The sequence below is a fragment of the Struthio camelus genome, chromosome 32 (genome assembly GCF_040807025.1).
Source record: "Struthio camelus isolate bStrCam1 chromosome 32, bStrCam1.hap1, whole genome shotgun sequence".
NCBI classification, from domain to species: Eukaryota; Metazoa; Chordata; class Aves; order Struthioniformes; family Struthionidae; genus Struthio; species Struthio camelus.
Window position 1 is genome coordinate 2,483,216 of NC_090973.1, and position 21,060 is coordinate 2,504,275.

At 54.1% G+C, this 21,060-nt stretch overlaps 1 protein-coding gene and 1 long non-coding RNA gene across 2 annotated transcripts in view; one reads left to right on the forward strand and one right to left on the reverse strand.

Annotated features, from left to right (window-relative positions):
• Positions 1–21,060, reverse strand: part of LOC138063507 (maestro heat-like repeat-containing protein family member 7) — a 330,369-nt gene that overhangs the window by 223,928 nt on the left and 85,381 nt on the right. The gene's annotated exons all lie outside the window — the stretch shown is intronic.
• Positions 883–4,634, forward strand: LOC138063478 (uncharacterized). The gene is made up of 3 exons (XR_011137051.1): positions 883–982; positions 1,649–1,726; positions 3,256–4,634. It is a non-coding gene; the product is annotated as an uncharacterized lncRNA (long non-coding RNA).

The window sequence follows — 21,060 nt, forward strand, 5'->3', positions numbered from 1 at the left end:
GTCGGGGCTCTTGGGCTCTTGGCTTGTGACTCTTGCCTGAAGGATTTGGGTGCCTTGAGGTGGGCTAGGCATGTTGTGCGTGGGAGCTGCATGCCAAAGGGCCAAAGAAGGCTCCTTTTGAGCCCACCAATGTCTTCTCTTGTAGAGCCTGGAAAGTGTCCCACCTTTGGTCCCAGTCTCCGCACCCAGCAGCAAGGACGTAAGTGCCACTCCTAACCCCCACATGCTCAGGCGTGTGCTGCTCTGTGTGCACACGGAGCTTGTGCAGGTTGTGGCCATGGGTTCCTCGGTGCAGGTTTTCCAGGCACACAGGAAAAACGGGCAGGCCTGTGGAAAAGGCATGCAGCCTGAGCAGGAAGCGCCCGTCCCGAAGGTGTGGCACTTCCTTTGTGGGGCTTGTCGTGTGCCCACAGTGGTGCTGAGGATGCAGCAGCCCCTTGCCCTCGCTCTGCTGGTGATGCTCGGTGACAATGTGCCCTTGGTGGCTTTGCAGGTGGCGCAGAAGCAAGCTGGGAGCATGGCCAGGGAGAAAGCACGGAGGGTCCTGAAAAAGCAGCGCCCGGGAAGGCCTTCTGCGCAGGAGAGAGCAGAGCTGGTGAGGGCTGGGGCCAGGGCGGCAGAGTGTGGTGGCAGCTGCGTGCCACTGCTGTGGCAGGAAGTGGGAGCAGGGCCCCTTTGCTGTGGATCGGAAGGAGAGGTGGCCAAGCGGGGTGCAGAGGGTGCCAGCACATTGGCAGCGTGCTGGGGCTCGGAGCCAGTGTGTGCAGGGACATGTAGAAGTCTGTGTGCGGGTGTTGGAGGCCCAGAAGGCTGTGTGGTGGCCACAGCACCTTGACAGCTGGTGATTGTCCCTGATAATTTGGCCTTCCTCTCTTTGCAGGCAGTGCACAGACAACCTGCCAGTACAGCCATGAGGACGCCATGGAGGCTTCCTAGGCAGAAGCAGCGTAGATGGCCGTTTGCAGAGGAGGATACAGAGCCGGTGAGGCCTTCAGGCAGGGCAGCACAGCATGCTGGCAGCTCTGCCGCACTCCTGGCCCAGGAAATGGCACCAGGGCCTCTTTCCTGGTGGAGCTGAACAAGGGGCGCCCAACCAAGGCACAGCGGGTCCCACAATGCTTCCAGCCTGATGGGACTCAGAGCTAGTGCTTGCACCGACATCTAGGAGCCCGTGTCAGGGTGTTGGAGGCACAGAAGGCTCTGCGGGACTCACAGCACCTTAACAGTAGCCCAGTCAGTGAGATGTGATGGGCAGGGATGGCAAAGTGCCTGTTTGCATTTCCCAGGAAAGATGCTGTTCACTGCTCCTGGTCAGGGTCAGGGAGGTCTTTCTGGAAGGAGCCTCTGAGCATCCGTAGGCCAAATCTGGGCTTAGGCCTTTTTAGACCTTGCTAACCAAGAGACAGGACAAGGCAGAGCATGGCTCAGTATGCGGCATGTTCCGCTGGATGCCTGCAGTTCTGGAAGCAACAGACTGGGAGCTGAGAAAGAGGTTCCCTTCAACCCAACACAATTGTGATTGTTGATGCGATTGATCCCCAGAGTCTTGCATGGAGGAGTAGGCCGGGCAGGGGGGATCCTCACCCCTTCTCCAGGACTAGGGCTGGCTTCATCCCTTGCCCTGCAAATAATTCCTTTTCTTGTTCAGGCTCAGAAGAGGGCCAGGAGAGCCCTGTCGGACGCCCACACAGAGTAGGACACAGCAAGCAGTGGCATCGGTGCTCAGGTACCAGCTAAGCACACAGCTGAGACCACAGACGTTGGCGGGAAGGGCTTTGTTGGGGCTCTGCTCGTGGGCATAGGCGGTGGGCTCCAGGGGGAGCACAGTGTGAGGTTGAGGGTTGAGCTCCTGCCCCCGAAAATGCTCATCAGAGCAGCCATGGCATGGGAAGAGGAGGAGACCATCTTTGCTTCTCTCACAGCCCCACCAACCAGACCCATCCTTCCTCCACTTCCCCACCGCCTCACTGAGACGCCCCCTTCACCTCAGGCTTGGGGCAGGCGTGTGGTGCATGCAGCCCTTCCCGAAAGGAGCGCCTGCCTTTTCAGCTGGGGCCCCACGACACTCTGGGAAAAGGCTGGGCCACAAAGGCTGTGCGCCAGCGTGGTCTTCAGCCCCGCGTGCCAGCCAGCTCACATCTGAGGTGGGGAACCCCACAACCAAGGCATCTGTTGCCCTTGTAGGCTTTTGCAGCCTCCCTCCTTTGGGCTCCCTTTGGGGCAATGGGCTACTGCCCTGAAGTAGGAGAAAAAAGGAGAAAACTGAGAGGTCACTACCTGACCAAGGAAGCCAAGAAGGTGAGAGCCTGCATATTGCAGCCATCAAGCGTACGCAGGGCTGTGAGAGCTTCCCAGACACTCCTGTCCCTTTCCCAAGCCCTGTCAATCCCCTACACTGCTCACAGGACAGGGATGGACCAGGGTTGGCAGTTACCGGCGACACATGTCCCCTGGTAAGCAAGCACTGTGAGGCAGGGACTAGCCCCTATGCAGCCTGCAGTGAGACAGGCCCAGCACTGGCACACTCCAGGTTGCTCCTTCTCCCAAGGGCCATGTCACATAGAAGCCTGGCTGCGCTCCCCCAGCCCCTGGCACCAAGGCTGTGCTGCTGCCTGCGTGGTGGCAGTGGGCCTCAGAGGGACATGGGGGGACTGCGCTAGGCTCCTTCCCCAGTGCTGAGCCCAGCACTTGTGACGCACCTGGCGCTGATTTGTTTCTGCTGTAATTGTGAATACACTTCATGTACCTGCTTCCCAGCTAGCCTAAACACAGTATTTGTTCCAAAGCTACATTGCAACAGGAAAATATTACAACTCAGTTTACTATTTTTCAGATCAGGTGACAGCAATCTGCTCAGGTTGGGAGTCTATCTCCTGAATACGTCTACTTTGTGCAGCTCACTTAACCTTATCTTTCTTGGACTGAAGACACACATTCAGACAAATGCGTGCATGCATATTTAAATGCATCTTTTCTATCATGATATGAAAGATTAAAAAGAGCTGGCTGGGGATGGGATTACCAATGGCAACCCGAGCATCTTGATTAGAAGAGGCAGGGCTGTGTAAAAGACAGAAAACCCTTTGCTAGGGTTTGTCAGGGTGCTGGGTTTTGGTAAGAGATACACAGTCACCAGGCTGCTGCAGAAAGTTCTTACTACAGTGAGGTGGAAGGAGATGGCTGAGAAAGTCTTTCTGTGGCAGAAGGGGTTCCCAATCTCATGAATAGGATACTAACACATCCTATCCCTGGCAGGATTGAAAGGACAGGAATGCTGCTCCGCAGTCACCAGCACAAAAACGTGGATATTCCCAAGGAGAATCATCATACAGATAACTAGAACCAGCAGGAAGAGGAAGGCCTGAAATTCTGGGACATCAGTGCACCCTGGAAGGCTACATTTCATAACAGACGTCCCACTGTCCCACACATATTACATGGGATAGCACTAGATCGCCACTGGAAAAGGACATTCATGAAGTTCATTTGAAACACATTAGCATAACTTTGTTAGGCTTAAACATGAGAAACAAATGAAACCAGATTACATCACGTGCTCATTAAAAACTTTGTACTTAACAACACTCTTAAGTTCTCCTACTAGCCACCTTGCAGATTAGAGGCAATGACAAGCTCACTGTGGTTCCCACACTCTTACAAGCTCCCAGGGGAAAGTCACACAGTGTGAAGTGAAATCACAGGAATAAAGTGTCTTGGAGGTTTAACGGGGCTTGCTGAGGGCTGTTAGAGATGGAGCTGGTGCCGGAAATCCATGTCCCTCCCCAGGCACTGATTAGACCAAAGCATCACAGGCATCGCTTGCAGGAAGATGAAAGGGACAAACGGCTCTGCCCTCAAGTAGCACCTTTGATATGTGACAGCTTTTCTATTTTTGACACACACAAACACACAGAGTTTTAATGGTCTGCTTCAGTGCAGTCGACACATCCCTGCTGCCCCAGCCCTGCGTAACTCTCCCCACGTCATCCTCCATCCTCAAGCACTGCCTCGCAGTGCTGACATACATATTCCTCAGGCCTAGCCTGCAGGACCCCTGAAACCTGACCCCATTTGTTGGGGCCCAACGTCTTCACCAGGAACCCCATGCGAGAGCAAAAAACTGATCCCCAGCCCCCAAGTCCCACTGATTCAGTGGTGCCTCTTCAGCATAAATCACAAGCCACACTACACAACTCCTGCTCCCCTTATCCCTGAACTTCCCACTCACCACCTGCTGCAACAGCTAGATAACAGGTTGGACATCCTAGGAAATGTAAAATGGCACTCGATAGCTGCTGAAGCAATGGAAGCAATGGTCTCTGGAATTACTCCCCACTCCTCTGCACTGAGTACATTTCCAGGAGAGATTAACTACCCAGCTCACAGGGAGGTACCTCCGCACCAGCACCCACAGTTAGGTGTCCAGCTCTCTGCACTGAATCTCCTCCTAGGCATCTTCCTCAGGATGAATTGCATCCCACTGCAAAACCAACTTATTCTCTTCGGTGATGGCAAGGGTACACCAACCTGTGGCTCTCTGCACTTAAAACACCTCAGTTTAGCCAAGGCAGAGCCTCTTCCTGGGGTCTTCATTTTTCCAAGGACACAGAACACCTTTTCTGCCCAAAACCTCCACCTCCCTGCAGAAAATAAAATATATATAAGAAACAAGATTTGAGAGCTGGAGAAAATGCTTTGCTGTGAGGGCTTCAGATTCTGCCACAGACACATGAACTTCCTCCCACAGAGCCACCTCCCCAGCTAGCAGGCAAGGGCAGGGACACGGTGGAGTAAGGAAATGTAGCTTGTGAGCTGTATGGTAGGAGCTGTGAGAAGGGCTCAGATACCCATGTCCTGTTTAATAAACTACAGTCACAAAACCATCAAGGAGACATTTTACCCTGAAGAACTTCAAAACATGAGCCCTGAAGACAGCGGAATCTACAAAATTGGGAAGATCATTCCTGTAAAGGAAGAAAGAAACAGCTGCTGGTAAAGTGGCACGGCTGGTCCAGTAATTTATCAGTTGCCCAGAAGCCTCCCAAGTCTGCACGTCTAGCTTTTGGGCTTGGAGCTGGGGGAAATAAAAGGAGAGAGGACAGTGTTTTTAAGATCATACTGCCCAGCAATGACAGCCCCAGGATTTGCCACCAAACACAACTCAGACTTTGTCGTAGAGCAGGTGAGGCCCCCGGAGCACTCAGGCGAGTGAGACCTGGGGCTGGCAGAAGTACAATACCTGCACAGATGGGAAAAACATCAAAGGGAAGCTACCTTTGAAACTGTGCTGCTGGGTATGACATGGCACTATCCATCGCAGAGAGGCTGTTCACCACTCCTCTCCAGCTTGATGGAAAGTAGGAACAATCTTCTTAGCTCCCACAGCAAAGCTCCAACCATTGACTTCCCAGCCATAGTCCTGGTCTATGATTAAGAAAACAAAGCTTAAAACAGACAACAATCTTCAAAGCTTTTGTACAGCCAGGGGCCTAGTGCAGGGGAATTAGCTGCCTGATTCAGAGATTAGGTCTCAGCTCAGACCTCAGCTTAGATTAAGCTCACACCTAAGCTTTAGACACTCTGACAACTGCAATTAGGTGGAACATATTCACCTTTGTTAGCTCTCAATTCCTATTTCCTTCTTTCTGGGGGCATCAGGACCTTCATATCCCACACCCACCTACTTGATCCTTCCAGTCTTTTCGAAGGCAGCCACTTCTGGCTTTTTCCCCGAATGCCACACAACTGACGCGTGAGAGAACACTGAGTTACCTGCCAAGGCTTACACTGTGCAGCAGGCAGGAGGCAGAGGCAGGACCTGCCAGGCACTTTTGGAATTGCAGTATTGTCCCTCAAGTGTCCCACATGAACAGAAAGCAGCGTGACTCTCCAATAAGCGCATGGAACTACAAGGAGATCACACTCCCTATGATGCACTGAGGAGGAGTACTAAACTGTCTCTCCTGTGTGGGCAACGTGCAGTATGTTAACCACACTTGGAACCAGAACAAGATGATGCCCAGGATGAGACCGGAGCTGCTGCATTTCTGAGCAAGAACGGAACAATTTGGCCCAAGCTTTTGGCTTTGCAAAACTGAGTTCTTATCTATTTCTTTGCTCTATCCAAGCACTGCGTGAAGGGAAACTGGACAGAACTTGTCCTGAGTGAAAGCATGTTGAGCCCCATTTCTAGAGCTGGAAGGGCAGCTCTGATGGGGAATGACAAACAGAAGTGATAACTGCAAAGAGCTAAAGAACGGAGGGGGTGCTATCAGTCTCCGACAATTGTATACACCTTGCAGAAAGGTGCAGAGTCTAAGCTGTTCTTCTGCACTTCCCCTGTGGCCAATGCAGAGAGCCTTCCTGAAGGAAATCTATTGCTTTCTGATTCACTTGTGCAGAGCACCTCTGATAAATCACCCTCTTCCTCATTTTCCCCAGTGGCCAAGGGGACCATGTCTTCATCTGGAGGAAAGATGATGGTCTACAAAGGGACCGGATTCTTCTTTAGACTGTTTTCCGCTGCCCAGATGAAGTGGGATAAGTCATGCCTCCTAAATACTGCTTTTTCTTCATATATTCACAATGGCGTAGAAACAAAATAAATGACAGCACGAGACCTCTGGGAAAGTGCCATTTGTTGAAGAATGCTCCCCCTTCCCCTGGGAATAACACCTGGCATGAGAACATTCTTCACTCAACAGCATACAAGGAAGAGTGCAGGTATTTCTGGTTGAAAACACTCAATCAGCTTTCCCTAAAAAGGAAATAAGAAACAACACAAGCTTACCCCTGCACTGGCTTGCTTCACTGGCTGGATCTGGTCACGAGCTTTTTCTGCTGCTCTGTAATGCCTGAGAGAAGTAGAGAGAAAGACAGAAATGGGCGGTTTCCATGTTGTCACATTCAATTGTGAAGAAGCCACCGGCCAGTTAAGAAAGGCTTTTCGAAGAGCTGAATCTGGCTACCACCTCTGCTGCACACATGAACAAGGGAAAACATCCCGTCAGCTTGCAGCACCACTCTTCTGGAGCAGCAAGACTGGGAGAGCAGGGAGAGCTGGCATCCTTTCCCACTTTCTTCCACCTAAACATGGCAGAAGCCCTTTCCTTTCTCTGCGTCAGTTTCACTAGCTGGAAGATGGGGAAGCCACCAGCTCCTCCTCCTTGGGCATCTATTGGGGAGGAATACTGAGAGTTAGGTGCTATCCTGCAAGGGAAAACATGAACATTTGCAACCATGTCTGCATCCACGCAGAGGTAGCCCACTCAAACTAAACACCAGCACACTGAGCTGGCACCTTCAAGATGTTCACTTGCAGTTTAGAGGCTAGTCAGGAGACTGTCCCCATTTGGGAAGGAGTCCCCATTAAAACAACACAGGCTCTGAAGATCAAGAAAACACACAGACATTGAAGGTCTCCTCATATACATCCCTTTTCCTCCAAAAACTAATATCTTCATTGTCACCAAAGATCCACCTTTTCAAGGGACAGACCTACAACTGACCCCCAAGGTATCCCACGCTCATTGTGCTTTAAAGCCATTCAATCCAGGATGGTAATAGAGACTCTGTACCCGATCAGATCCTTTCTCTGAGACCACTCTGGGCCCCAAGTTTCACCTCCCTTGATACCTGCACTGACAGATGGGAAAGTGATAAGAGAAAAACCACCAGTCGACTTTCAGGGACAATTAAATGCATGGGTCTGGCAGGCTGACCATATTCCTAATACTGACTGGCTGGGTTCGAAGTCTGAACTCTGGCAAACAGGCCCTTCAAACAGCATGTGAAAGTTTCTCAGAAATGAAGCAAGCAACTGGCTAGAGTTTCAAGTCCAAGATTCCACACTTGCCCTCTTTAGTCGTTTTCTTATGACATGTGCTGGTCGCAGGTCACAAGCAGAGCTTGTCGTTTTGCAACACAAAACAAGCTTTCCCCAAATTCCTGGACCTCCTCTAAAATAATTACAAAACTCCTATGTTGGCATAAGAATGTGACAGGCATATTAAAAAAAAGACTTGGGACCTCTTATTTAAAGAAAAAAATGGAAAAAACCTCATTGGGACAACAGTAAGTTTATACACACGACATTTGAACAAACGGATGGATAGAGAAGAAAAACACCCGGGAAACCCGGGCCCTGACCCGTGAGTCCCCTGACAACGCTCCCCGCGCCAGGCCGCGCTCCCGGCCTGCTCCTCGGCCCGGCGAGGACAGCGCCCGCTCGGGGCCGCCCCTTCCCTTTCCCCCTCACACCCGCCGCAAGAACGGCAGCTCCCACACGAGGTGTCTCGCTCCACACACACTTCCCTCCGCCCAGGCCCTGCTCTGTCCCCAGCCCTCTGTCCCCGGCCCCGCACACGGCAGCTCCTCAGCCTCCAGCACCGGCAGCTGCAGCACCCCCCAGCCCCGCCCCCCACTCCGGAAGTGACGCCTCCAGCCCCAAAGTCCCGCCCACCCCGCGCTCCCCCATTGGCTCCTGGGTAGTGGGGCGGGGCCTCCTGGGGTGGGACCGGCCGGTGAGGCGGGGGTGGCAGTGCGCATGCGGGGGAGGTGGGGCGGGGCCTGAGTGGCGGGGCCGGGTCGGAGCATGCGCGCTGGCGTGGAGGCGGGGCGGAGGGGTGGGGGCGGGGCGGGGCGGGCGGTGTCCTGCTGCACCGCAGGACGGTGTGGGAATAAGGAGAATAGCCCTGAAAGTTTTAAGGATTTTGTTTGTTTTCTTTTAGATTCCCCTGTCATCCCTGAGGAGGACTCTTGGTGACAGAGGTCCTCAGCACTGCAACTGCACTTGGCAGTGATAAGCAGTGAAGAGCTGTGATTCCTGAGGGGCAAAAGGATTCACTGTGTCTTTGGTGCAGAGGGAGGAGAGCTGGCCTGTCCATCCCTCTTCTTCCCAGCTGCCCTGTGCCTCCAAGGTGGAGGACACTTGCACTCATGTTACCCTAAAAAGAAACAACACTGCTGAGAGCAGAGGAATCTAGTCTTAAAGTGTAGATCTCCAAGCTCAGCAGCCCTTCCCAGAGCACCTGAGGGGGGTCTCAGCCCTCCCCTTCTAGCCAGGAGCACATCAGGCTCATCCCAGCCCCACATCCAGCTGCCCAGCATCATTGTCACGGCCTTAACACCTAGATGGTCTCTCCATGGGACACTGAGATGACACCCAGATGCAAGGGGAGAGCTGTGCCCTTCTGGAGGGCAGCTTGCAGCCCAGCCCGACACCCCAGGGAAATAGTCCAATGTCCTAAAGATGGGGAGTCCTGAAGAGAGAGTTGGCTCACTCCCAGCCTCCAAAATGCATTGCCCAGAGCCCCACAGTCTAGAGGGGGACTTGGGCACCTCCATGTCAAGGACATGTCTGCATGGCAGGACCCGCAGGGCTGGTGTCTGAACTGCATCTGAACCTCCCCCTACACAGAGTCCAAGGGGAAGGACAAGGGCAGCACGGACAGGTGGGAAAGACAGAGCAATACTGTGATATTTGTGCCAAGGGAGGCAAGGACAGGGAGAGACAAGGGGCACGCAGGGGAAAGTGGTTTGGGAGGGACAGTGGTTTCCTGCGCCAGAGACTCAGGACTCATGGATTCATGGGTGCATTTGGAGCCCCACCTTGGGGCCAGGCAGGTCCTCCCTGAGACCCTGCCCTGAGGTGTGGGCACACACTGGGGTGAATGCCCCCACTGTGGGATGTATGCGCATACTTTGGAGTATGTGTGCACATGGTGGGGTGTGTGTGTAGTGTGATGTGTGTGCGCGTGTGTGTGTGTGTGCATGCACATTTTGGAGTATGTGTGCACACTGAGGGGTGTGAGCACGCTGTGGTGTTTATGCAATATGCAAACTCCAGAGTATGTGTGCACGTTTTGGGGTATGCACACACTACAGAGCGTTTGCACTACGTGTGTGTGTGTGTGTGTGCACACTTTGGAATATATGTGCATGCTGTGGGGAGTGTGTTTGCAAAACGTGTGTGCACTGTGTGTGTGCGCACACTGGGTTGCCTGTGCACTATAGGTTGTGTTAAAACCCCCAGCCCCAGAGGCTGGTCACGGACAACCTTCACCTTCAGCCCTACGAGGGGTGGGGAGGGCAGGTGTAATGATGGAGTGAAGCCAGCCCCAATCGCAAGGGTCTCTCACTGGGCCCCCAGCGAATGCGGTGCCTGGGGAGGTCGGGGCTGGGTCTGTGTGGTGCCTTCCCCTCTCAGTCCAGCCCCTCCTGGCCCCATCTCCTCCTGGGTGTTACCTTGCACGGCCATTAAAAGTACAATACTGGTATGTTTAGTTATTCAGAAATAAATATTTTTCTTTTTTTATCTACTTTATAATGGTGTTTATCTAGGAGGAGGCAAAAAGGCAAAACAGTGCTGCCTGAGCTTTTGGATCCAGCATATGCCCTGTTCATGGTGATTCTTGGCCCACTAACAGCGGTCCCACCTGTTGCTGCTAGCAGGTGCTGAGGGAAAGTGTGCAAGAAACAAGGAGAACAAGAGAATGATTTTTGTTCTTCCCCCTCCAGCAGACTTTCCCTGTTTCCAGCAGCTCAAGGCTATGGGACGTGGGCCTGGAAGTGTGTCCGTACCGTTGTGCTGAGGGGCTGGTGAAGCTCTTTACTATCCATTTGTTTAACCTTCTGTGCAGCCTTGCACATGTTGCCCACCACAAAACCCTCACAGGAGCGGTGTGGGTTGTGTGAAGCAGCCCTGGAGGGCAGATGCCAGCGCTGGTCGCTGTGGGACTTTGCTCATAGTTTCCCTGCATGGTGAACACTGTTAAGTGTTTCTTGACTGTGGTTTGACCTCTCCAGACAGGCACTGTACGACCACTTGACTTCTCCATGAGGACTTTCCTCCTGCCCTGCTGTTTGCTGCCTTCAGTGGGGCGAGAGCCGGGGCAGGTGTCCAGGGGCCGGGGGGACGGGAGGGCCAGGAGCGCCCAGGCAGTGGGGTGCAAGTGGGGCTGATGGGCACCATCCTGCTGCTTGTCCCAACTGATGGGCACCATCCTGCTGCTCATCCCGGTGCAGAGGGGCCGGGGAGGAGTTGCCCCCAGCTCGGCCCGCGGCCACGTGCAGCAATGGCTGGGAGGGCTGTGGGTGCTCCTGGGGGTCACGTCCTGCTGCTGCACAGTGAGGGGCTGCTACAGAAACCTTTTTAAACCAAAAAGGAGTGCAAACCAAACACCCCACCCCACCCCACACCTGCCCGCTGCAGGACCCCCCCGGGTGGGTGCCCACAGCCCTCCCTTGCAGCCGGGTTCCCGCACGGGGACCACGGCCGGGGTGAGCGCAGCCGCAGTGCCCAGCCCAGCCGGGACCCCGGTGGGGTTATCCCTGCCCCATGGCCTGCGTGGGGGCAGCGGCAGCCCCCCAACTGCCCACGCAGCCCCTGACTGCTGCAGGGCCAGCCCTGGCCCCCCGGGGCCCTGGGGCGAGGGGGGGCCGTGCCCCTCTGTGACACAGGCTGTGGTCACAGAGGACATCCCGGGTCACAGACACAGCTCTCCTCTCCCGCCCGGCCACGGCCTCTCCCCACACGTCCCGGCAAGGCCGGGGGAGCCCAGGCGCTGGGGCTGCTCTCAGCACCGCTCTGCTGCCAGGAGCCGCCGAGCCCAGCGGGAGCCGGCAAGGGGAGGCCGGGGCAGTGTGGGGCTGCGGGGACGTGTGGAGGAGGAGGAGGAGGAGGAGGAGGAGAGGAGCTGTTTCCTCATCACCTCCCGCTGCGGGGGTGACCCAGGGCGAGGAGGACAAGGATGGAGCTCTGGGACACTGGCCAGGGGAGGCGGCGTGGGCAGGGGGTGCCAGCGCTCCCCCGCCAGGGTAAGGCCTTCAGGATCTCCTTCCCGGGAGCCGTGGCAGAGATCATTAACTCTGGACGTGGCTGTGGAAACCCTGGGGCTGGGGGGAGGCTGGATGAGTTGGTGGGTGCCCCAAGAGCCCTGACTGACGTTCTCCTCTGGCTCAGGTGCCAGTGCGGCCACCAGGACTGCTGGGTCCTGGCCCTGATGCTGCCCCTGCCATCCTGGGGCCCCCGGGCAGAAGTCCCTGCCCCAAGGGTCACTGCTGGCCTTGCAGTGGGGATGGCCCACCCGAGCTCCAGGTGGGGGAAGGAGCTGGAGATGCTCTGGTGGCCATGCAGAGCCTGTGTGTGCGGGGATCCCATACAGGGAAACTGGCCCCCCAGGGGAGAGCCTGGGGATGCCCTGAGCCCCCGGACAGCACTGTCCTCTGAGGGGTGGAAATCCCTTGCCAATATCCCTAGGGAGGGATGAGGGGGAGATCTGCATCTAGAAGGAAAGGAGACCTGTGTGAAGGAGGCTGAGGGGTCCTGCAGCTCCTGCTGGGCTCTGGAGAGGCCGTCGGAAACACCTGTGCTGGAAATGAATCCTTGGCCTTTGACTCAGCTCAGTGGGGCTTTCTGTCTGGGAGAACCGGCCTCTGCCTCTAGCTCCTTCCCACTGGGTCTCCTTGTGCCTCCAGACTGGCGGAGCAGGCTTTGAGCTCAGGGACACATTGTGGATGTCCCGTGGCAGGATCTGCATGTCCTAATGGCTCTGTTTCAGCTCCAGAGCCCTCCTGGGGGCAGACAAAAGGTTATAGCTTCAAGGCAGTGCCCACCCCAGCCCTGCCGCCCCTGCCAGGGAATGGGGTGTGTTTGAGGAGGGGGATGCGGTTTGAATATGCTTGCACTTATCATCTCCTTGGTTAGGCATGTGCTGAATGGTTTGAGCTGGCCCACCCAGAGCATGACATGTCTTTCACTTCTTTTCCAGAGACCCTTGCTGTCTGGGAAGGTGTGGCTAACTACATTGTTCATCAGCTGATGCTGAACCAGGTGGGTCTGCCATCCTGGGCCTCCCCACCAAACCCTTCTTCTGCCTCTTATGTGTCTGAGGGATGACGTCTTGGCTTTGACTTGTCTTTTTGAGAGGGTGAAGAGAAGGGCGATGAAAGCATCTGGAAAGTTCTTACAAAGAATTGCTCCAAGGCTTCTCCAAAGCTTTCCCAGAGTGCTCCATCTGTCCCCTTTGTATGGCAGGAGCAGGCAGGGCACTGAGCACCATCCCCTGCCCTGACAAGTCTCCAGCCTGTCCACCTAACAGTCTCGTAATTCTTCTCTTCCTTCCTCTTTTCAGGGAGTCAGAGTTATTCGGCTTGGGACCTTCGATATTGTGACTGAGCAAGTTGGTGGTGGGAAGCGTGGTCTTCTGACAGTTCGCAGACCCGTGTTCCGTCTTTCGAAGAATATTGCAGAGGTTCACGGCCTCACCTATGATGAGGCCTATGTTCCTGGTAAGGAGACAGGCTGAAACTTTGGCTTCCGCGTGGGACATCTGTGGGCTGTGCATAACTGCTGTTCAGTGTTAGACAGCCAGAGTTCCTTCACCAGGTCCTGAGAACACCTTCATTTGCTTTAATTATCCTGTCATCCTCATGTACAATACAAGTAGACTCCCTTTCTCTCGGCCTTGCTTTAACAGCTGGCTACACACCAGAGGTATTGGGGATGCTTCTTCTCATCAGATTTCATTAAAACCATTGGTCTGTGTTTACTGCCACACCAGACCTTGTAAAGGCAAATACCAGCATTCATGGTGGCTCTTGCACTCTCCTTCTACTTAGAAGTGGGTCCAAGGCAGCTGTAGAGAGCCTTGAAATGGAGATGGGGAAACTAGAGTGTATGAAAAGCCATCAGAGGCCAGCTTTGCGGAGATGGCTGGTCAGTGCTGCCAGCGCTGCAGCGGTAGTGGACATTGGTGATGCCTGTGGGGCAGCAGGAGCTCCGAGCTGTGTTTGGAGTGGGTCTTTCTTTTGAAAGGACTCCATCTTCTCTGTGATGGCAACATCAGTCTGGCACTCCTTGGAGATGGACCTCTGGCACCAGAAGCAGGGATGTTTGCTGTGCACTTCTGAGGGTGCTGGGGGTGGCCAGAAGGATCTGAAGGGGTGTCATGCAGTGCTTGTGTTTTCCTTTCCCTCTTTCCTTCCTTGCTTTCATGTGACGTGGCACAGCTAAATCTCTCCCGCCCTGGAAGGCATTGAGTGTGGGCACAAGTATCATGACCTGGCACCCACTCCCTCAACATGGGAACTGGCCCCCTTTCTCCTCTCCCTGTCCTGCCATCGTGCCTCATGTTCCTACGAGATGGCTAGGGCCCTTTCTTTCTATGTCTGTAGGGAAGAAAGCATTGCGCTTGGCCCATTGCACTTTGTACATCCGGTTGTAGAGTGCTTTGAACTTCTCCTAGGGAGCAGTGATATCAGCTTCCTTCAGGAGCTTTCCCAGATGTTTAAAGAAGACAGCTCTGTGGCAGGGTCCTGCTTGAAGACCTCAAAGCTGCCCATGCTCTGTGTTAGCCTGCTGCGCTTGTGACTTTGTTGCTCTTTTGCTGCTTCCTAGGTCATAAGCTCTCTGAGCCCCTGAAGTATGCTTGCATAGCCTCGAACATCTCTGTTCCTTGGAAAGCAGTGAAGGCTTGCATAGAAGAGACCATGCATCTTTTCTCCTGTTGCCTCGAGAGTGGGAAGAATGTTGCCCTTGTGTTGAAGGACATCGGCATGCTTGTTATTCAAGGGGTAGATGTGAAAATGAGATTTTACAGAGACTTTCTGAGAAGGCTGAATGGGACCGAGCAGCTGCTAGAAGCTCTTCTTGGGGCAAGCTTTCCATTTCTGCAGTGCTACCTGTGGTCCTTTTGAAATCATGAGTGAATGCAATTCTATTAGCCTGCCATGACCTGTTTAGGGGCATGGACAGTCCTGGCCTGGAGTAATGCCAGCTCCCTGGACAGTTTGTCTTGAGCATTCAGAGGATTTGGCAGCAGAGAAGACCCTGGGAATAGGCTGTACTGGGTCCACCCAAAGATTCATGCAGCCACATGCACTGCTTGCACGTGCTCTGGGAAAAAGTCCAAGGAAAGGGCAGGTCTTGTGTGGTTTTTCCCAGTAGACCTCCCATCTTCCAGACAGCCATGGTTTAGTGCCCCTTTGTGTCAGGCTCACATTTGAACCCATGTGTCCTTTGGGCATGTCTGAGATGGTAAGGCAGCGAGTTCAACAGCTTCCCCTTAAGCGAGGTAACAATATTTCTGTGTGTCCCTTTGGAAGCTCGGCCTGAGCCCTTCATGGGATGCCCTTGCACTGTGGTGTGGTGAAGGAACAGTGAGTTCCTTCTCTCCTGCCCCCGCCTGGGCCATCTGGGATGTCAGACATCTCTGGCCAATCTCTGGTGACTTCAGTCCTCTCTCTTTGAAGCTGGAGGGCCTGAGCATGTGTCTTCTCTCCCATATGGCAGCTGGCCAGAATATCTCCTCACTCTCATCCTCTTGTTCAGTGGTGTTTTTAGGTCTGTGTCTGTGTAGGTTTATTTGTGCAGGGAACGCTGCTCACCCCACTGTCTAGGCAGGAAGCAGAGGCACAGGCAGAGCAAGGCCCAGGTGGGGCCAGAGCCCTGTTGCTGCTGTTGCTGTGTTGGTCTAGTTGTGCTGACCAGCTCTTCCCAGGGCCCTACACTCTCACCAGCACACAGGGAGTCTTTCTGTCCTGAAGTGTGCACCTGCTCGCTGCTAGTGGTGGCTGCAGCATGTCACAGAGAGAATCACTGGAGCCCAATGTCCTTGCCCAGGTCTCTAGTGCAGCCCTGTGCTTCAGCCTGGGCTTTCAGGTGCAGCTGGAAAGGGGAGGTGTGGAAGCAGGCCGAGCTGAGCCCCTTGAGGGTTAAGCCAGAGATGCAAGCAGGCTGTAGCCCAGCCCTGCTTCCCAGCTCTGTCTCTTCCTTCTGACTTAGTCCGTGGTGCCTTCTCAGTCCATTGTCTGGGCCAGGGCCTTTTCTCCAGCCTTTGTTCCCAGTGGGTCCCAGAGCAGGACCCTCACCTGCCCCTTAAAAAGACACCAGAGACTTGGCCTTCATAGTTGGAACCCTCTGTGCAAAGGGAAAGGAAGGGCTGCGTCTCTCTATTCCTCCATGGTGCACAGGCAGCCGTCTGAATGTTAGGAGAGACTATGTGGGGATTAACCTCACGTCTGAGCCCTTTGTTCTCAGCTCAGGAGGCATCAACTCAAGCCAGCAGGGAAAGAAAAAAGAGCAGCCAGGACCCCCGGCTAGTGAAATGCCTTCCCCTGTGCTTGCCTCCATTGACTCCTGCATTAGGAAAGACCTGGTGTCTGGGCTGAGTCTCTGCATTCTCAGCCTTGCAAAAAGCAGTGTTCCTAGTCTTTCTCATGTATTTCCCTCCAGCTGCTCTGCTGTATAACTGAGGGGCTGCTGCGAGGAAGAGAGAGATTCAACATTTCAGAGAGGCAGCACCTTCTCTGAGCAGTGGAAAAGTTTGCTGCCCCTGTGAGCGATGAGATACTTTCCTTGGCCTCATCTCACATGTGTCTCTCACCTTTGCAGATGCCGGAGATGAGGGATTCAGTCCTCTTGGGCACTGAAACTGCTGCTTCTCAGACCTGGTCTGGTCATGTCATTGTCTTTCCTGAGTGAGTATGGTTTGTTGCTTCTTAGCCCCTGGCTGGCCAAGCAAGCAGCTTCTCTCAGCATGTTTGGTAGCGTTGTGTTGCCAGCGCTTGTGAAGGCTGCTCAGAAAGTCATTTGAGACTAACTCTTTCCAATGTGAATTCAAGTACAGGTCCATACTAGTCACTGGCTTGGGACATTTCCATGTCTTCTGAGAGACCTGTGTGAATGAAATGTGTCCTGCATGTATTTTCTTGGGTCAAAGGTTTTTTTTGATGGGAGGCCTGTCTAGGCCCAAGTGAAGCCAGTGCCCAGTGGGGTTTTTTGGAGAGCTTTGTGCTGGCTCCCATTGTGCTCAGTGTTTTGTTCCATTACCTGCCTGGGAGATGGAGGTTCCTTTTTACAGATGCACAAATATCAGCTTGGGAGGGCCTGCGAGTGTTTTGGAGGGTGAGAGAGGAGTTAGAAATGGTGCTGGGAAGCTGTAGGGAAGGAGAGTAGCCTGTTCTGCCTGGACATGAACATGAACAGGAGATGGGAGATGGTCACAGTGGCAGCCCAGAGGATCTGGGTTAGAATGAGCTTTCCTACAAGGAAGGATAGGGAAGCTCTTGAAGAGCCTGAGGAGGAAACTCACACCCCTCCAGGCTCTGGAGGTCTTCATGATGTCACTCAGCTTGCTAGGATGCTCCTCCAGAATCTGGCATGTTCTGTATATTCTGCTTTGGAAAAAGGAGGACTTCACAGTAGCTCCCAAATGCCCCTGTGTCCCCCTTATTCACACAAGGTGCAAAGGAAGTGTGGTGCCCTTCCTTTGAACTGGTGCCTTTTTTCTTGTTTCCAGGTACAAGCTTGAGAGGAGAGCTAGAAAACCACCTGTGGCACCTGCGAAGCCCAGCCAGGAAGAGGAGATGGGAAAAGACAACGCGAGTGGCAAAAAGGGAATGGAACAGCTGGTTCCTGGCAGGGGTTTGTGCCTTCTCCTCCTGTGCTGCTGGGTAGGGCATTGGAGGCAAGGCTCCTGTGCAATGGCTCCCGGGGGTAGCATGAGGCACTGGAGGTGATGCTGCTTACCCATATGGGAACTCTCAAGTGACTCAGGATGGGAAAAGTCAGATGGTTAAAAAGTCTGGTAGCCTGTGCCAAGACTTCCTTTCATTTTCAAAGCAAGGCGTTCTAACCTTTCTTTCCTACTCTCTCCTACACATCCCCAAAACAGTGCCTTTGTGTTGACTGTGTCTACAGAGGAGTTGTAGGCATGTGAGATCAGTAGACTGATCCAAGGATTGGCTTGCCTTGTGTGAAATTATGGCCCCCAGAGAGGCTCTGTTCGGTCACCAGGACATCCCAGCAAGCCCCCTTTTCCATCAAGTGAATGGGATAGAACATGAGAAAACCAATTCCACAAGAAAAGATATTGCCCAGTAAAAACAAAAAGACAGATAGTCTAAGCCAGTGTCTGGAAAGACCAAAGACCACCCAGGAAGCAAGCTTTGAAAGGAATCAGCTTGAGGCCTGCCTCACAGATTTATCACAAGCTTGAGCGCATCTGCTTATCCTTCCTGTTCCAAAGGTCTCCACAATGCTGTCCTGAAGTGTTTTCTTGCCTCCTGCTTGCAGGAACTCTTCCTGCCAAGCGTCTCCTCTTCAGGGAGAGGCATCCTCCACCCAGAATAACAGCTACCAATATGCAGAAAGGAAAGGGGAAGAAAGCTGAGGTCAAAGCGTCTCGTGGCAGGTGAGACACTTGGAGGCATGGAGGAGGGTGATCCTGCAGCCTTGTGCTTTTTTGAGTGAGATGTTTGCTGTGGACACGAGGTTTAGGGCAGCTCTGAATGCCTTTTCTCACATGGCACAGTAACTCCTGATCCCACGATGGCAGGAATGCCTTTACACCCCTGATCACTTTCTCCTTCTTTGACCCTGGGTCTCCAGGAAGAATCAGTTTTCCATACCTAAGCGCAAGGTAGCTGGGACCATCGAGGAGTGTTTAATACATTTGCCAGGATGGGGTAAGTGTGTCTCACAGAGCCTGTCTTTGTAAAGGCCCCTGCTCCTCTCCTTGCTGCCTCGAGAGAGAGCCTGTGCCTGGGCATCCTGAGCGTTCCTCCAGGCACATCATGGAGCCCTGGGCGCTTCAGCTGGGGGTGATCTCTGTGTCTGTGGATGTGAACACAGGCAGTCGACCCCACATCATTCTGCTGCGGGACTGCCTTCTGCTGCAGAAGCAGGTGCCCAGCTTGGGAGCGCAGAGTGGAGACCAAACTCGCGCTGTGCTCACACCACCTCCCCACAATGTGTATTTTCAGTGTGCTCCCAGCCATCGGAGGGAGCTCCTCACAGAAGGTGGAGAAGGGCAGGAGGAAGGACAGTGCTGAGAAGGTGGAGAAAGGCAGGAGGAAGGACAGTGCTGACACCATGCCCCCACCTGAGAAACTGGTTAAAAAAATCTAGAAGATGCCAAGACAGGTAGGTGCTACTGGCTGAGGTCCTCCTTGTGCCCTAAGGACTTGTGGAAAAGCACACTTCTAGGGGCAGGGGGCATGAAAGACCCCTTCCTGTGTGTTCATTTGGCCCTTGACCAGCCTTGTCCTGCTCTAGTTTTGCAATGCTAGGGTGCTGATTGTGAGGTCAATTCCTTACATCAGCCGGACTGGCCATTAGCATGTAGGTCAGCAGGGAGGCATTGTGAGGTCATCAAGAGCATCAGAAAACTGCCACCATCAGAAAGGAGAGCTAAGGGGGAGGCAGGTAAAGGGGGGAAACAATGGGATGACGATGCAAACATCTTTTGCACTGTGGCAAGATCTTTGGAACTGAAGTTGTAACTGTGATACAAAGATGACATTCCCATTTGTTTAATACAGTCCTTTATCAATAGAAATGGATCATGCATGCTCTGGAGTGGTCACGTAGGACCACAGGCCAGCTGGATAATAAGGATTAACTGGAACAACCCCATTCAGGGACTCTCACCTGCTCCACCTGAAGATGCTGTTGCAAGGACACCTGTGGCAGAGACTACCCTCAAAAGCCAGAGAGCAGCCAACTCTCCTGTTTATAAGATTTGGATTCCCCACATGAGCATTCCCTAAGCAAAAGTTCCCAATGGATTAGGTTTCTTTTATATATCTATATATGTTTATATATATATATATATATATACACACATATATGTATATAAACACTCTGTCCATGAATGTCTGTGAAGCAAACAGATCATTTGGATGCATCATGTTCTGGTTATGGACCTAGGCGCTCACGCTGTTCCCCTCAGCTCCTGCTATAGGCTCTGTGTGGAGCTTTAGAGCCAGCACGCTGTTTCCTACAGCCAAGGTGAGAGATCTGGCTGCAGGTCTGATCTTAGTGCTGGCAAAAGTCTCCTGAGGATGCCAAAGACATCATCCTGGAGAGGGAGCAGGGGTATGTCTTCATTCTGTCACTCTTGGCCCATCTCTGGCCCATGTCCATGTGTGTCTGTGTGGTGATGTTTTTGCAGCTGAGCAGAGGGGTCCCTGTGCCAGCCCTCAGGGAGAGCGTGTCCTTTGGGTAAGGGCTGAGCCTGGCCCCACATCTCCCCATAGGGTAGGAGAGGGGCAGTGCCAGCCCTGGGGCTTGCTGAGCAGGTGGTCACCCCATGGCGGAGGGGCCATGGGACTGATCAGAACAGGCACTGCTCTTCTGCACCCTGGCTGTTGGAAGCCCGCGTGAGAAAAGCATTCACAGAGCGAGACCCCACGGAGGTGGGTAACGCACATGGGCACTGCAAACACAACCCTTGCTCCTGCTGGGGCTCAGGCTCCAGCCCCGCATCTCCCACAGGGAGATGGGCCAGGACTAGGGAGGGAGGGGGCTGCCTCAGGGCAGGGGGCTGCCAGCAGGGAGGCTCCAGGTCGCAGGGCTGGAGGTGGTGTCTGAGGCCTGGCTGCCCCCAGAGCCTTCAAGGTCACCCTAGCCCTGCCCCACTGCTTCAGAGATTTGCTGGTGACACCATCGTTGTCACCATCAGCAGCACTGGTGCTTTTCCCTCGTGCCTAAATTGGGCATCCAGTCCCCTCCCATAATCACTTCCCACTTCTGCACACATGGCCCAGCCCTCCTGCAAGGTCCCCAGCACCAGTGCGCCATCCTGGATAGGAGCCGGGATGTCCACAGCTCTGGGACGTGCTGCTGCCCATGGAGGGTCAGCACAGGGCCTGGCACTGGAGGAGCTCCCAGTGGGGCACAGGGAAAAGCTGCTGCGGGAGAGGGTGCTGGTGACAGCCACGGGCTCCCTCCTCTCCTCGAGGGCAGGATCCTGCTGTTTGCAGTGCTGCCGAGCCCTGGCTGTTCCTGGCGGGGAGCCTGGCTTTGCCCTGTCCCGGCTGGAGGAAGAAGGGGGCTCACACAGCCCTCACTGCTGGGCTGTGGCTTGGCTGCTGGGGAAGAGGAGAGCTGCCCCTCTCCTGGGACCCAGAGCTGAAACCCTCCTGCGAAGCATAGTCAACGCTGGGCAGAACTGGGACTGGTGGAGTTACCCTCTGCCTCCTCGAGAGAGGCACCAGACCCTGGGCACACAGGTCTGATTTTGTCTCGTGGCCTGACAGTGCCGGCTGCAGGGGAAG